Consider the following 16,196-nt stretch of genomic DNA (forward strand, 5'->3'; position numbering starts at 1 on the left):
ATAAATACTGTGTAGCATGATTAAGGTGAATCTATTATGGCAATGAACAGTTGGTTTAAACGAAAAATCTAATAAAATTTCATATTAACATATAAACTGTTTTATTATGATCAAATATATGGAGAATCATCTAAATTCATGGGGAAATTATTCAGTAAAACCTAAAACCCATTCCTAATTTAAAAGTACTGATGTAGGAACATGAAAGAGCTTAATTAATCTGATGACAGGCATTTCTAAGAAGTCAGAATAAACTTATTATATAATGTTAGAATATTAAAAACAGAGTATCAAAGACAGGAGCAAGATATGGACCCTGTTACTAGCAATTTTGTATTCAGAATCGCCCTCATCAACAAAGCAAGAAAAAATTAAAGATATAGGGACTTAAAAAGAAGAAAACCATTGTTAGTCTGAGATGATATTATAACCCCTGTAGAAACTATAATTCTTAGGATTTATAAATCATTTTGCAGGTTATAACTTGTAAATTTAGAGTTTAAAATTCATATTATATAAATTTTTCTCAAAATTAAACACAGACTTAAATGTAAAACACAAAATTTCTAGAAGAAAACAAGAGAAAATCTACAAGACACTGAGTTTGGGAGTAAGTTTTTAGATAATGATATCAAAACCATTATCCATGGAAGAAACTAAATAAATCAGTAAATGAGATGTTTTCAAAAGTAAAAGCATTATCTGTGTGAAGCATACATGGAGATAATAAAAAGAAAAGTTACAGACAGGAAAAGTATTTCTAAATTACATAGCTCATAAATAGCTTGAAATATGTGAAGAACTTATACAACTTGTCCATAAGGCAAGGCAGCAGAGCTCACCCTGATGACGACAAGGGAGATATGGCAGATTGACTCACCCTGCAACTCCCCAGGCCCAGAACCAGGATTATGAGTTGGAACACGCCAATATTCATCCCATCTGTGATCTGCTGGAGCACGTGAACGGATCAGTCATGCAGACCTCAAGATTTCCAACAACACAGGGCAACAACAGAATAACTAAGAGGAGTTCCAGTGAGGGCCCAGCATTGATAGTGTAGCAGAAACCAGAGACCTTGAACCAGACCAGTGAAGACTTTTAAGTAAAGCCATATAGAAAAAAAGGGTTTATTATGTCACACTACAGCATCCAGGACAAGATCGTTCCCTTTTTTTCTCTTAAATTTTATTGGGGGACTACAAGAGAAGAGGCCAGATATGCAGGGAAGGAAAATAAATCGGATTGAGATGCATAATGTGAAAGACACAATAAATAAAAAGAAAGTTACAGAGATTGAGTCCAGTGACATTGGCAGACCAGGACCAAGCCAGTGACCTGGAATAGAGCAGATCTGAGACAGCAAATTCCACAGGAACAGGTACAGGAGATCAGCCACTGAATGAGGAGCCAAAGCCAGAGACCGCTGAGGGTCTAGACATGAATCTGGGACCTTCAAGGGAGTAGACCTAAGCCAGGACCCCTGTGGGTCTGGGCATGAGTCTAGGATCTCCAAGGAACTAGGCCTGAGCCAGGTCCTCTGCAGGTCTTGGTGGGAATCTGGGACCTTTGAAGGAGTAGGCAGGAACCAGAGACTTCTGCTGGTGCAGGCATGAGTCTGGGAACTCAGAGGGAGTGGGCCTGAGCCAGGACCTCTGGGGTCCAGGCATTGGTCTGGAACATCAAAGAGAATAGGCAGGAACCAGAAACCTCTGTGGATCCAAGTGTGAGTCTGGGAACTCTCCAAGGGAGAAAGCCTGAGCCAGGTCTTCTGCAGTCTGGGTGCACCAAAGCCTTGGAACTCCGAGGAAGTAGACTGGAGCCAGAGACATTTTCAGGACCAACTCCAAGCCACACACCTCTGTAGGAGCAGATCCAGACGAGAATTTACAGAAACAGGTCAAAGCTAGAGCAGGCCTGAGACAGCAAACTCTAAGGGAGTGGCACAAAGCCCAGGAATGCTGAGTGACCTCCAGAATCACAGAGTGACCAAAGAGGTAACTAGAACTGTGGCACTGACTGTACCACAAGGAATAACCATCTGAGTCTGGAATTCACTGGCACCTAAAAGATTAATCAACAGAATCACAGACAGCCCAACCACACTTATTAGAGGGAAAGATGAGTAGAAAAGGTAAGAATACATGTAACACTGCAAAGAGCAACATGGCACCAGTAAAGCCTAAAGATCCTACAACAGGAAGACTTGAACAACCAAACATCGATGAAGCAGAAGATAATGACCTAAAAAATAACTTCAAGAGAATGTTTGAAACTCTTAAAGAAGAAATGAGAAATTCCCTCAAAGAAATGTAGGAAAAGACAAAAAAAATAAAAAAACATCAGCAAATCCCTTAAAGAAAACCAAGAAAAAGCAAACAAACATATTAAAGAAACTCTTCAAGACTTGAAAACTGAAATAGAGACAATAAAAAACACAAGCCAAGGGAATTATAGAAACAGAAATCATGAAAAAAAAAACAATCAGGAACCACAAACACAAGCATGAACAGCAGAATACAAGAGATGGAAGAGAATCTCAAGCGCTAAGGATACAATAGAAGAAATAGACTTGTCAGTCAAAGAAAACATTAAATCTAACAAAAGCTTAACCCAAAATATCCAGGAAATGTGGAACACCATGAAAAGGCCAAACATAATAATAGGTATAGATGAAAGAGAAGCACAGAATATATATTTAAAAAAATCATAGAAGAAAACTTTCCCAACCCAAAGAAAGATATGCCTATGAAGATACAAGAAGCTTACAGAACACCAAATAGACTGGATCAAAGAAAATAAAGAGTCCTCTCAACTACATAATAATCAAAACACTAAAAATACAGAGTAAAGAAAGAATATTAATGGCTGCAAAGTAAAAAGGCCAAGTATCATATAAAGGCAGACCTATCAGAATTACACCTGTCTTTTCATTAGAGACAATGAAAGCCATAAGGTCATGGTCAAGTGTTATGCAAACATTAAGAGACCATGGATTCCAGCCCAGACTACTATACCCAGCAAAACTTTCAATCATTATAGAAGGACAAAACAAGATATTCCATGACATAACCATATTTAACCAATACCTAGCCACAAACCCAGCCTTACACAAAATACTAGAAGGAAAACTTTAACACAAGGAAGTTGGCTACATCAAAAATATAAATAAATAAACACCAATAATTGATGGTCTCATAGCAGCAAATCCCAAAGAAGGGAAAATGGATAAATTAACATCAACAATGAAATCTAAATTAACAGCAGATAGCAATCACTGGTCATTAATATCCCTTAATATATATGGACTCAACTAAATTATAAAAAGGCACAGACTAACAGTTTGGATATGAAAACAGAATCCATCCTTCTTCTGCATACAAGAAACACACCTCAACCTCAAAGACAGACATAGTCTCAAAGTAAAGGGTTAGGAAAAATATTTCAATCAAATCAAACTAAAAGCAATCAAAAGAGTCAAAGAACATTTCATATTAGTCACAGGGAAAATCTATCAAGAGGAAATCTCAATACTGAACATTTATGCCCCAAATACAAGAGCACCGCCATATGTAAAAGAAACACTTCTAAAAACCTAAATCATATATTAAACCACAAACACTAATAGTGGGAGACTTTAACACTCCACTCTCGCCACTGGACAGGTCAGTCAGACAAAAAATGAACAGAGAAATAAGGGAACTAACAGATGTTATGACTCCAATGGACTTAACAGACATCTATAGAATATTTCATCTAAACATAAAAACATATATCTTCAGCACTCTATGGAACCTTCTCAAAAATTGACCACATACTTTGTAACAATACAAACCTCAACAAACACAAAGACACTTAAGGAAATGTTCAACATCCTTAGTCATCAGAGAAATTCAAATCAAAACAACTCTGAGATTCCATCTTACACCTGTAAGAATGACCAAGATCCCAATCAGTAGGTTGCCTTTTTGTCTTAATGACAGTGTCCTTTGCTTTACAGAAGCTTCTCAGTTTTAGGAGGTCCCATTTTTTTCATTGTTGCCCTTATTGTCTGTGCTACTAGGGTTATACTTAGGAAGTGGTCTCTTGTGCCCATGTGTTGTAGAATACTTCCCACTTTCTCTTCTATAAGGTTCAGTGTGCTCAGAGTAATATTGAGGTCTTTAATCCATTTGGACTTGAGGGTGCTAGATATGGATCTATTTTCATTCTTCTACAGGTTGACATCCAGTTATGCCAGCACCATTTGTTGAAGATGCTTTCTTTCTTCAATTGTATACATTTAGCTCCTTTGTTGAAAATCAGGTGTTCATAGGTTTGTGGGTTAATATCCGTGTCTTCTATTCGATTCCATTGGTTGACTTCTCTGTTTTTATGCCAATACCAAGCTGTTTTCATTACTGTAGCTCTGTAATAGATGGAGGGGGGAGGACCTTGGACTTCCCACTGGGCAGGGAACCCTGACTGCTCTTTGGACTGGAAAGGGAGGGGAGTTTCTTTGTTTCAATAGCCTGCCTGCAGCAAGGTAGGTCCTTTGTCTGCCAGCTCCCTGGCCAGCAAGGACACCGGATCTTGGTACCAGAAGATCCATCAGTGAGCCTGCCTGCAGCAAGGTAAGCCTTTTGTCTGCGAGCTCCCTGGCAAGCAAGGACACCTGATCCTGTAAAAGAAGATCCATAGGAGAGCACTCAGAAGAAAAGATGGGCAGGCGCCAATGCAATAATTCCTCCAACAATCGGAAAAACAACATGAAATCACCAGAACCCAGCAATCTTACAACAGGAGGACTTGAACACCTCAATCAAGTAGAAAAAATTGACTTTATGAAAGTGATAGAGGCCCTTAAACAGGAGGTGAAAAACTCCTTTAAAGAAATGGATGAGAGATCCAGGCCGGTGAGTGTGTGCTACCCTGGGGCAGACTGTGCCAAGAGAGTGCACAGCAACCCACCCCAGCTCCTGCTGCAGGATTTCTCTGTTCCTCTTGAACCTGTCCTGCCCTGCCCTGCCCTGCCCCACGTCTGCCTGTGTGTCTGACTTGGCCTTGGAATATCAGGTATCCCTGTTTCCGTGCTGAGGAGTTTCATCCAGGCAGGTGAGGGTGTGCTATGCCGGGGCAGACTGTCCTGAAAGAGAGCACAGCCCCCCACCCCAGCTCCTGCTGCAGGATTTCTCTGTTCCACTTGAGCCTGTCCTGCCCTGCCCTGCCCCCAGGTCTGCCTGTATGTCTGAGGTGGCCTTGGAATACCATGTATCCCTGTTTCAGTGCTGAGGGGTTTCATCCAGAGGGAAAAGAAGAGTTCCTGCTCCTGCACTGAGGAAATCCACCCGAAGAGTCAGTCACCACAGACTGGACCAAGACACCAAGACTCTCCAGGCTCCATTTGAAGGAAGAGATGGGCAGGCGCCAATGCAAGAACTCTTCCAACAACCTGAAAGGCAACATGACATCATCAGAAACAAGGGATCATGAAACAAGTAGAATTGAACACCCTACTCCAGAAGAAATAGAAGAAATTGACTTTAAAAGGAACATTAAAAATATTAGAGGACCTTAAACAGGAGGTGAAAAACTGCCATAAAGAAATAGAGTTGACAAACAAAAAGATTGAGGAAATGGATAAAGCTCTCAAAAAAATACAAAAGAAAAACAAGAAAAAGCAGTCAAACAGGTAAGGGAAACAGTTCAAGACTTGAAAAATGAAACAGAGGTAATGATGAAAATACAAACCGAGGGAAGGTTAGATATGGAAAATCTGGGTAAATGAACAGGAACTGCAGAGACAAGTATTACCAACAGAATACAAGAGATAGAAGAAAGAATCTCAGACACTGAAGGTACTACAGAGGAAATAAACTCACTGATTAAAGAACAAAACAAATCCAAAAAATTTTAACACAAAACATCCAGGAAATCTGGGACACTGTGAAAAGACAAAACCTAAGAATAATAGGAGTAGAAGAAGAGGAGTTACAACTCAAATGCCCAGAAAATATATTCAACAAAATTATAGAAGAAAACTTTCCCGACCTAAAGAAGGATACTCCTATGAAGGAACAAGAAGCATACAGAACACCAAATAGACTGGATCAAAAAAAGCATCCCCTCACAATATAATAATCAAAACACAAAACATAAAGAATAAAGAACAAATATTAAGAGCTGCAAGGGAAAAAGGTCAAGTAACATATAAAGGAAAACCTATCAGAATTACACCTGACTTCTCAATGGAAACCATGAAAGCCAGAAGGTCTTGGATAGATGTACTGCAGACACTAAGAGACCATGGATGCAAGCCCAGACTACTATATCCTGCAAAGCTTGCATTCACCATCGATGGAGAAAACAAGATATTCCAGGACAAAAACAGATTTAAACAATACGCTGCCACTAACCCAGCCTTACAGAAAATACTAGAAGGAAAATCACAAACCTGGGAAGTCAACAACACCCATAATAACACAAACATCTGACAACCCTCCACTAGAACAACTCTAAGAAGGAAAACACACAAACTCTACCACGAGAAAAAATAACCAGAGGTAACAACCACTGGTCTTTAATATCACTTAATATCAATGGACTCAATTCACCTATAAAAAGGCACAGGTTAAGAGATTGGATAAGAAACAGGATCCAACATTCTGCTGTTTACAAGAAACACACCTCAAACTTAAAGACAGACACTACCTCAGAGTAAAGGGTTGGGAAAAGGTTTTCCAATCAAATGGACCAAAGAAACAAGCGGGTGTGGCTATACTAATATCTAACAAAATTGATTTCAAACTAAAATCAATCAGAAGAGATGGAGATGGATACTTTTTACTCATAACAGGAACAATTCATCAGGAGGAAGTCTCTATCCTGAATATCTATGCCCCTAATGTAAAAGTGCCCACTTATGTAAAAGAAACATTACTAGAACTCAAAGCATACATCAAACCACACACTCTAATAGTAGATTTCAAAACTCCACTGTCACCAATGGATAGGTCAACCAGACAGAAACTCAGCAGAGAAATAAGAGAACAATCAGATGTAATGAACCAACTGGACCTAACAGACATCTATAGAACATTCCACCCAAACAGAAAAGAATATACCTTCTTTTCAGCATCGCATGGAACCTTCTCAAAAATTGATCACATAATTGGTAACAAAGCAAACATCCATAGATACAAAAACATTAGTAACCACCTGTGTCTTATCGGATCACCATGTATTAAAGTTAGAATTCAACAACAATTCTAACCCCAGAAAACCGACAAACTCATGGAAACTGAACAGTCAACTACTGGACCACCACTGGGTGAAGGAAGAAATAAAGAAAGAAATTAAAGTCTTCCTTGAATTTAATGAAAACAAAAACACATCATACCCAAACCTATGGGACACTATGAAAGCAGTGCTAAGAGGAAAGTTCATAGCACTAAGTGCCCACATAAAGAAAATGGAGAAAGCACACATTGGAGACTTAATAGCACAGCTGAAAGCTCTAGAAAAAACAGAAGCAGATTCACCCAGGAAGAGTAGAAGACTGGAAATAATCAAACAGAGGGCTGAAATCAACAAAATAGAAAAACAGAGAACAATCCAAAGAATCAATGAAACAAAAAGCTGGTTCTTAGAGAAAATCAACAAGATTGACAAACCCCTAGCCAAACTAATCAAACGGTAGAGAGAGAACATGCAAATTAACAAGATCAGAAATGAAAAGGGGGACATAACCACAGACACAAAGGAAATTCAGAGAATCATTAGATCTTACTACAAAAGCCTGTATGCCACAAAATTGGAAAATGTAAAAGAAATGGACAATTTTTTAGATAAGTACAATATACTAAAATTAAATCAAAACCAGATGAACCATTTAAATAAACCTGTAAGTCACGAGGAATTAGAAGCTGTCATCAGAAACCTCCCTACCAAAAAAAGCCCTGGACCAGATGGTTTCAATGCAGAATTCTACCAGAACTTCCAAGAAGACCTAATACCTATACTCCTTAATGTGTTGCACAAAATAGAAACAGAAGAGTCATTGCCAAAGTCCTTTTATGAAGCTACAGTTACCCTGATACCAAAACCACACAAAGACTCAACCAAGAAAGAGAATTACAGACCAATCTCACTCATGAACATCGACGTAAAAATTCTCAATAAAATACGGGCAAACCGAATCCAAGAACACATTAGAAAAATTATCCATTATGATCAAGTGGGCTTCATCCCAGAGATGCAGGGCTGCTTCAACATATGAAAACCTATCAATGTAATCCATCATATAAATAAACTGAAAGAAAATAAACAATATGATTATTTCATTAGATGCTGAAAAAGCATTTGACAAAATTCAACACCCCTTTATGATAAAGGTCTTGGAGAAATTAGGGATACAAGCTTCATTCCTAAATATAATAAAAGCTATTTACAGCAAGCCGACAGCTAACATTAAACAGAAAGAAACTCAAAGCCATCCCACTAAAATCAGGAACAAGACAAGACTCTCCATACCTCTTCAATATAGTGCTTGAAGTTCTAGCAATAGCAATAAGACAACATAAGAGGATCAAGGGGATTTGATTTGGAAAGGAAGAAGTTAAACTTTCGTTATTTGCAGATGATATGATAGTGTACATAAGTAACCCCAAAAACTCTACTAAAGAACTTTTAAAGCTGATAAACACCTTTAGCAATGTGGCAGGATACAAGATCAACTCTAAAAAATCAGTTGCCCTCCTATACACAAAGGATAAGGAAGCAGAGAGAGAAATCAGAGAATTATCACCTTTCACGATAGCCACAAATAGTATAAAATATCTTTGGTTAACTCTAACCAAGGAAGTGAAAGATATATTTGACAAGAACTTTAAGTCTTTGAAGAAAGAAATTGATGACGATACCAGAAAATGGAAGGATCTCTCTTGCTCTTGGATTGGGAGGATCAACATAGTAAAAATGGCAATTCTACCAAAAGCAATCTATAGATTCAATGCAATCCTCATGAAAATCCCAACAAAATTCTTCACAGACCTTGAGAGGACAGTAATCAACTTTATATGAAAAAACAAAAAAACCAAAGATAGCCCAAACAATCTTATACAATAAAGTAACTTCTGGAGGCATTACCATCGCTGACTTCAAACTCTGTTACAGAGCTACAGTATTGAAAACAGCTTGGTATTGGCATAAAAACAGAGAAGTTAACCAATGGAATCGAATAGAAGACCCGGATATTAACCCATAAACCTATGAACACCTGATTTTCAATAAAGGAGCTAAAAGTATGCAATGGACAAAAGAAAGCATCTTTAACAAATGGTGCTGGCATAACTGGATGTCAACCTGTAGAAGAATGAAAATATATCCATATCTATTACCATGCACAAAACTCAAGTCCAAATGGATTAAAGACCTCAATATCAATCGGAACACACTGAACCTGATAGAAGAGAAAGTGTGTACTCTACAACATATGGGCACAGGAGACCACTTCCTACGTATAACCCCAGCAGCACAGACATTAAGAGCATCATTGAATAAATGGGACCTCTTAAAACTGAGAAGCTTCTGCAAAGCAAAGGACACTGTCACTAAAACAAAAAGGCAACCTACTTCACCAACCCCACAACAGACAAAGGTCTGATCTCCAAAATATATATAAAGAACTCAAGAAACTAGACTTTAAAATGCTAATTAACCCAATTAAAAATGGGGCATTGAACTGAACAGAGAATTCTCATCAGAAGAAGTCCAAATGGCCAAAAGACACTTAAGGTCATGCTCAACCTCCTTAACGATCAGAGAAATGCAATTCAAAACAACTTTGAGATACCATCTTACACCTATTAGAATGGCTAAAATCAAAAACACCAATGATAGCCTTTGCTGGAGAGTTTGTGGAGTAAGGGGTACACTTATCTATTGCTGGTGGTAATGCAAATTTGTGTAACCACTTTGGAAAGCAGTGTGGCAGTTTCTCAGGAAATCGGGGATCAACCTCCCCCAGGACACAGCAATACCACTCTTGGAAATATACTGAAGACATGCCCTATCATATTACAAAAACATTTGTTCAACTATGTTAATAGCAGCATTATTTATAATAGCCAGAACCTGGAAACAACCTACATTCCCTTCAATGGAAGAATGGATGAAGAAAGTGTGGAATATATACATATTAGAGTACTAGTCAGAGGTAAAAAAAAAACAATGTCATCTTGAATTTTGCATGCAAATGGATGGAAATAGAAAAACACTATCCTGAGTGAGGTAACCCAGACCCAAAAAGATGAACATGGGATGTACTCACTCATAATTGGTTTCTAGCCATAAATAAAGGACATTGAGCCTATAATTCGTGATCCTAGAGAGACTAATTAAGAAGGTGAACCAAAAGAAAAACATATAGTTATCCTCCTGAATATTGGAAGTAAACAAGATTACAGGGCAAAAATTGGGAACTTGGGGGTGAGTGGGATGGGGGTAAGGGGAGATGGGGAGAGAAAAGTTAGAAGGGGAGCATGGGGAGAGCTTGGGGGAATGGGATGCTTGGGATAAAGGAAGGGTGGATATGGGAGCAGGGAAGTTTATATCTTAATTAAGGGAGCCATTTTAGGATTGGCAAGAGACCAGACTCTACAGGGGTTCCCAGGTGTCCAGGGAGATGTCCCCAGCTATTTCCTTGGATAGCTGAGGAGAAGGAACCTGAAATGGCCCGATCCAATAGCCATACTGATGAATATCTTGCATATCACCATAGAACCGTCATCTGATGATGGATGGAGATAGAGACGGAGACCCACATTGGAGCACTGGACTGAGCTCCCAAGGTCCAAATGAGGAGCAGAAGGAGGGAGAACATGAGCAAGGAAGTCAGGACCGTGAGGGGTACACCCACCCACTGAGACGGTGGGGCTGATCTAATGGGAGCTCACCAAGGCCAGCTGGACTGGGTCTGAAAAAGCATCAGATAAAACCGGACCCCCTGAACATGGTGGACACTGAGGGCTGCTGAGAAACCAAGGACAATGGCACTGGGTTTTGATTCTACTGCAGGTAATGGCTTTGTGGGAGCCTAGCCTGTTTGGATGCTCATCTTTCTAGACCTGGATGGAGTGGGGAGGAACTTGGACTCCAAACAGGGCAGGGAACCCTGACTACTCTTTGGACTGTAGAGGGAAGGGGAGTGGAGGGGGGAAGGGGAGGGAAGTGGGAGGCGGGGAGGAGGCGGAAATTTTTTGTTTTTTTTTTTTTTTTTTGGTTTTTTGGTTTTTCGAGACAGGGTTTCTCTGCAGCTTTTAGAGCCTGTCCTGGAGCTAGCTCTTGTAGACCAGGCTGGTCTCGAACTCACAGAGATCCGCCTGCCTCTGCCTCCCTAGTGCTGGGATTAAAGGCGTGCACCATTAAGAATAAAAAAAAGTTAAAAAGAAAAAACCCATCCAGTTTTTATAATGCAAAAAAAGATTAAAGCAGACACTTCACCAAGTAAAAATATGTGGGTAGCAAATAAGCATATGGAAAGATATTCAAAATCATTAGCTGTTACAAAAATCCAAATTGCCCTTAATCCCAATTAGACACTCAAGTGCAATCAGGAGCTGCATAAAAAAAACTCAGAGTGGGGAGCTAGGGGTATTGGAAGCAATCTGTATGGCATACTGAAGGTAAGTACATGCCTCTGTGTTTGTGAAAACTCACAGAACTCTGTAACATTAAGAAAGAATTTTATTACATGTGAATTTTAAAAGTCAATCAAAATATCTGTGAAATACAGGATGCAATTCAAAGTGTGACAAACAGATGAAAGTATGTTGCAAATGTGTGATATAACCTCATTTCACAAAAGGAAGACAATTGAGTTATGTAGTCTTGGAAAACAGTCCTCTGACTCAAAACTATAAATCTAAAGAACAAAAAAACAAAAATGTATAAATAATTATTGTCCTGTGCTTGAGAAGCTTGTGTCTCCAAAGGGCAAAGACAGGCAGTACTGAGACTGTTTTGCATGTATGCTAGAGCTACACAAATACCAAAGTATGGAATGCACAATGAAAGCCTTATTGAACACTGTCAAAATCAGATAGGAGATAATACCATGAACTTTTTCTTCAAAGATTTCAGAATATAGACTTATGCTGATGAGAGAAGGGGAGAACAAAAGGAAGAATGGAAGAAAGGAAGGAAGGAAGGAAGGAAGGAAGGAAGGAAGGAAGGAAGGAAGAAAGAAAGAAAGAAAAGAGGGAGGGAGGGAGGGAGGGAGGGAGGGAGGGAGGGAGGGAGGAAGACTAATGCAGGAAGATTACAAGTTCAAAGCCAACTTAGACAATTCAGCTGAAACAAAACTAAAGACAGGGTTGGAGATAGATATATTTCAAAATCACTACAAATACACAGAAAATACAAAAGTGTACATTATATAATTATTTTGTTCCATTCAACTTAATAAAAGTATAAATTCCTAAATACACAAATACAACCTGATTACTCTGTATAATGTTTCTTGTGTTTATATGTTTTCAGGGCTGAACATGTGGTATTGGAGATCCAACCATTGTGCTCATCCCTAGGGAAGACTGTTTCTCTAACTCTCTGCATGTCTTAGTTGCCTGGAGCTCTTTGGGTAGGTTGAGGCCACATGAACTTTCCCCTTCCACATTGGAACAATAGAATTGTTATCATTCTTGTTCAGCTCCTATTTGGGAAGCCATGATGCTGAGACTTATGAGCCTGGCTTCTGACATTCTCAAGAGATAGTCTCACAACACAATCTCTGATCTGCTGGTTCTTCCAGTCTTTCCATTCCTTCTTCTGTAACAATTCCTGAACCTTGTGTGTAGGAATTATATTATAGATGTGTACTGGGCTCCACAGCTCTACATTTTGATTGATTGTAGTTTTCGGTAATGGTCTCCATCTGTTTCAAAGACAAGTTTTCTTGATTAGAGATGGGGACTATACTTATCTGTGGGTATAAGGACAAATATTTACAGTGTAGTTGGGAAATATTCTGGTTTAGCAAATTGGCACTTGTGGATTCTTCTCTAAGATCAAGGATTTCACTAGCCCTAGGCAGTTGGCTAGATTTCCAGGACTAGGCATAATCTCCCACTTTTTTGGTTTGTTTTTCTTTTTTGAGCCTTTTGGTTGCTTCCATTCTTTGGAAGCTTACATGGCACTTTCTGGTACCATGAAAACTATGGTTTCCCCTTAGTTTCAGTTCAGGGGCCTCTAGACCCTGTGTCTGAGTGTTATGTTTTATCCTTTTGGCTTTTTGGAAGGGCACACCAACCAGCTCCCAAATAAATCACATGCAAAGGCTAATTCTTAGTTATGAATGCCCAGCCTTACCTTGGTTTGTTTCTTGCCATATTTCCTTAACATAAATTATTCCGAGATCTTTTGTGCCTAGGCTCTTTCCTTTCTCTATTTCTTTTTTTCTTTCTTTTTTTTTCTTTTTCTATTTCTATATACCTTTCTTTGCTTCGTTCTCCATGGCTTGCTGTATAGATGGGTGGCTGGCCCTTGATATCCTTCCTCTCCTTGTTCTCTCCTTGCTCTTCTTCTTTGGTTCTCCTTCTATTTATTCTCTCTGCAAGCATGTTCCACCTATCCTTGCCCCTGCCTTGCTATTGGCCATTCAGCTCTTTATTGGGACCATCGGGTGTTTTAGACAGGCACAGTAACACAGTTTCACAGAGTTAAACAAATGAAGTCTAAACAAAAGTCACAGACCTAAAAAACAGTATTCCCCAACACTGAAGTACATGCTGTCTTTACCAATGGAAACTTACTTTTCATCTTCGGGGAGGCAAGCAGGGCACTAGAAATAACCTTCCTTTAATACTTTAGGAGGCTCTTGAACAATTTTTACTAGCGATTGAAAAGAGTGCGTCTTCTGTCTGGTGTTGGAGCTTTTGTTAGATTGTCTCTGGCTCTTTTGGGGAGCATTGCCAGGCCATTTAAACTTTATATGTATATTTTCATAAAAATGTATGTGTATTATAGAGTGTTTTGAGGTAGATAGTTAATAGTATGATTCCTTATTATTTTAAGGCATCCTTACTATGGTTTTATCTTCCTCTTTCCTTCTGTATTCATCTTCCTCCCCTCCCTAATAAAGATCTTCCTTTTCTCATTTCTCTCATTAAATCACTTATAAATTAACATTAAAGTAGACTTTCCTTATAAATGGAGTCTAAAATAAAATTTGAAACACACAGAGATAGAAAACAAAATAATGACATCTGAAATGTTGATACACATCTATTAATCGCAGTTCTTAGAAGGCTGATGCAAGAAGATTATGAGTTTGAGGTCAGTTTGAGTTACAGCTTAAGACCTTATTTCAAATAAGCTAAACAACAAACTAACCAAACAATGATTTCAAGAAAAAGTGAGGAGTAGAAGAAATTAAGAAGTAAGCAATGAATATCACGTAGTAGATGTGTATGATAAGTCTAGAGATTTAATGTATCACATAGGAACTACAGCTAACAAAATTGTATTTCACTAAGGATTTTCATTAAGCAGACTTTAATCCTTCTTACAAGAAAACAAATCAACTATTGATATGAGCTAACTTCCTTCGCTATAACAATAATTTTACTACTTCCATATCTATATATTCTATAATACTGTGTTGTAAGATAAAGTATATAAAATATATATGGTTAAATTTATCTTAAAATGTTAAAGTGAAATAGAACTTTTTCACATGAATATTTGCTATTCAAATATGTATGTGTTTGGTGTTTTAGATTTTTTTGAGTCTCAGCTTTACTTCTACATTTTTAAAAAAATTTTCTTCAATACTAGGAACTTTTTAAGACTTTGGCAGACTTGGATGTGTATATGACAAGATGGAAAACTTCAAAAGGGAAAGACAGAAGAAAACCAATTAATAAGCATATACTTTATGGTTAAGGTACCAAATTGAACTAGTTATTTATTAAAGTTTTACTTAACTGTATGTGTGTGTGTGTGTGTGTGTCACATATGTGTGCAGGTTCTTGTGGAACAGAAGAGGGTATGAGGCTATTGTGAGTTTCCAGACACTGAGTGATAAGAGTGGAACTTGGATCCTCTGAGTCATCTCTCTGGGCCCAGTAACAGTTCTATATATTCCATTGAACTTTTTCCGTTACCTTTTGCTGTCTAACAAGTTAAACTTTGATGGTATGAAAATTTTTCACAAATTTGTGAGCTAGGGCACAAAGGAGCTGAGTCATCTATGTTGCACAATAACTAGGGTCTAAGCTATAGCAACTTGAATAGGTAGAAGAATCTGATATGGCTGATCTAGAGTCATAAATCTGGGAATGAGCTTTAGATGTTGGCTAGGTGATATGATTATTTTTGATATCACATCGTTGAATTTGGACTGTCTAAAGTGCCTTCATCATTTATGCGCCTGGGTACCAATGACTGAAGATCTGAAATGGCTGTCATTATCTAGGGATCCCCGTGGCTGTCTTAGTGATATGGTTTGAATTTAAAGTGCTTCCTCCAAAATGTATGTGTGTTGACGTCTTGGGTCCCACATGGTACAATTATTGTGAGTTCTAGGAACTTTATAAGGTGAAGTCTATCTGGAGGAAGTAGGTCACCAGAGGCATGATATTAAGGACTCTATCTACCTCAAACTTTTATTCTATATCACTGTCTACTTCTTATTGGTCATAAAGTAAACAACCTTCTCCTCCGGCTGATCCTCTTCTTCTTCTCCTCTTACCCACATACTCCAACCACCATGGTGTTCAACATCATTTAAGTCCAAAGTAATAGGTCCAATCAACTATGAACAAATACCTATGAAACTATGAGTCAAAATAAATAATCTCTCTTTAAGTTGTTCAATCAGTTATTTTGGCCACATCTATGGAACACACACATACCTCAGCTACCTCACCGAATGGTAGAATCAAGCTAGTTGAACTCATTATATACTAACTATACCCATCCTGCTCATAGTATATTTGGTAGTTTAAATAAGCTGAATCCATAGGCTTTGAATGATATGAACCCCATAGGCACATATATTTGAATGTTTAGGTAGTGGAAATATTGTTGGAGTAGGTGTGGCTTTGTTGGAGAAAGGGTGTTACTGAGGGTGGGCTTTGAGTTTTCAGTAGCTCAAGTCAGGCCCAGCAGCTCACTTTCTTTCTGTTGGCTGCAGATCCAGATATAGAGCTCTCAGT

The 16,196-nt window shown here is 38.4% G+C and overlaps 1 pseudogene; it reads right to left on the reverse strand.

Annotated features, from left to right (window-relative positions):
* Nucleotides 1–15,938, reverse strand: part of LOC119804190 — a 30,325-nt pseudogene extending 14,387 nt beyond the window's left edge.
* Between the last annotated feature and the right edge of the window lie 258 nt (nucleotides 15,939–16,196).

The sequence above is a fragment of the Arvicola amphibius genome, chromosome X (genome assembly GCF_903992535.2).
Source record: "Arvicola amphibius chromosome X, mArvAmp1.2, whole genome shotgun sequence".
Lineage (NCBI taxonomy): Eukaryota > Metazoa > Chordata > Mammalia > Rodentia > Cricetidae > Arvicola > Arvicola amphibius.